Source organism: Pinus tabuliformis, chromosome 3_1 (assembly GCF_031772625.1).
Source record: "Pinus tabuliformis cultivar Carrire ecotype Pingquan chromosome 3_1, CPIR1, whole genome shotgun sequence".
NCBI lineage: Eukaryota > Viridiplantae > Streptophyta > Pinopsida > Pinales > Pinaceae > Pinus > Pinus tabuliformis.
In genome coordinates, this window is record NC_142301.1 from 198323765 (window position 1) to 198325936 (window position 2172).

Consider the following 2172-nt stretch of genomic DNA (forward strand, 5'->3'; position numbering starts at 1 on the left):
AATAACCCAAAGCACTTTCAACCATTATTATATATTTTTGAAAAAAATATTTGATTTTTCATTTTTATTTTTACAAGATATGCTCAAATTTAAAACAAGTTACAACATCTGGCTCCACCTAGGGATAGTTATTTTCAAAAAGAAAAACACTAAGAATCGCAGATTAGTTCCTTCTCCTTGGGCATGGAGGTAAATTGTAACTTAGAACATTACAGTAAATAACTCACTAAAATATTTACAATGGTTACATCAGTATATATATCGATGAAAATGATTGCAAGTCAATGTTGGAAGTAATGTTTGAGATACTTCCCATTCACTGGTAGTTGAATAAGATCACGATCCAGCTTTTCGAGAGCAAAAGTGTTGTTTTCTCTAGACTTTTCTATCTTGAAAGGACCAAAAAACAAAGGGTCAAACTTGCCATGTTTTCCTTTTTATTCCCTCCTTGTATCCCATCTGAGTACTAGATCTCCCAGCTGAAAAAGGATATCTTTAGCTTTTCTATCAAAAACTAGTTTCATTTTCTCATGGTAACTGATCAAAGTCTCCATAACTTTCTCTCCGTTTTCATTGATCTCTATCAACTTGTTCATTCTCCTAATTAGGGGACTTGATTCTTCCTGAACGTGTTGGACAAATGTTGCAACATTTTTTATTAGCTAGTTAGGAAATAAAGCAATTATTCCATATACGAGCTCAAATGGTGGCTTTCTAGTGGACCTTCTTGGAGTTACTCTACTTTCCCATAAAGAAAACTTCAGTTTAGAATCCCAATTCTTTTGATTTTATGCAATAGTATTCTTATGCATTTTCACCAAAGTTTTGTTAAAAGAATCTGCTAACCCATTCCACTAAGGGTGATAGGTAGTAGAGTGAGACAAAATTACATTATACTTTTGGTAGAAATCAATTAATTGTGTAGATTTAAACACTTGTGCATTGTCTGCTACTAACCTTTCAGGAAATCCAAAATTGCTAAAGATTTTCTCTTCCAATAATTTAATCACCACTAAATCATTTGCTCTTCTTGCTGGGATAGCTTCCACCCATTTTGTAAAACAATATTACTTGTCAAAACCCACTTATACTACCCATTAGATGATGGATTGATTTCCCCTATGAAATCCAATCCCCATTGCCTGAAAGGTTCCTCCAAAAATATTAGAATTAAAGGAAATGGTGTTAGTCTTTTCTTTTCAGCAAAAATCTAACATTTTTGACAGCTCCTTACCAATCTAAAAACATCTGAAAATAGAGAGGGAAAAAAAAAACCTAGCTTTTAAAATTTTATGCGTTGTTACCTTCCATCCATAGTGACCACCACAAAGATAGCCACGATATTCATTTACTATTTCAACAATATCTCCTCCTGTCAAACAAAGTAAAATGACACCAACCAGATCTCTCCAATATAATTTCCCATTTACTAATACATATTTCTAAGCCGTAACTCTCAAAGCTTTATACTTTGATCTATTAAAATTAGGAGGACAACAGAGAAAAAATAGATAATGTACAATGGATTTATACCATTGAGAACAAAGGTATTTATAATGAACTTTGTTATTTGGATATGTACTCTTACCTTTTTCTATAATGGAATTATTCTCCTCAACTTCAACCAACAAGTTTATCCCCATAGCTTGAAAATTGTTTTTGTTAAAATATATGCCAAACCTTGTCCTTTCACTAGCTTAGTTGGTTTTATATCCATGTCATATTCCTAAATCCTTTCTATCCATTTCCCTCTATTTCCTTCAATATCACTTTGAGTCAGTACATCCTTCATAGCTGCATTGGGAATATAAGCAGTAATTTGTGATTGAAGAACATAGACCCTGAAAGCCTTAAGTTCTTTGACCATAGCGTAAGATTGCTTTTATAGGATGTTGTATTTCAATTCTGAATCCCTTAACACCTTGCTAAAGAATGCCACAGGTTGTTCCTTTTTCTCTTCATTTATCTCTAAAATAACTTCTGCAATGGTAGAGGAATGAGCAAATGAAAAAATATGAAAGGCTTTGTATAATCAGGGCTTACCATCACAGGAGCTTCCTGAAGGGCCTCCTTTATCCTTGAGAAATATTCCCTGGAAGTTGCAATCCACCTGGCTTCCACACCCTCTCTCAACATATCAATGATTTCCTTAAAAATCTCCACATAATGTGG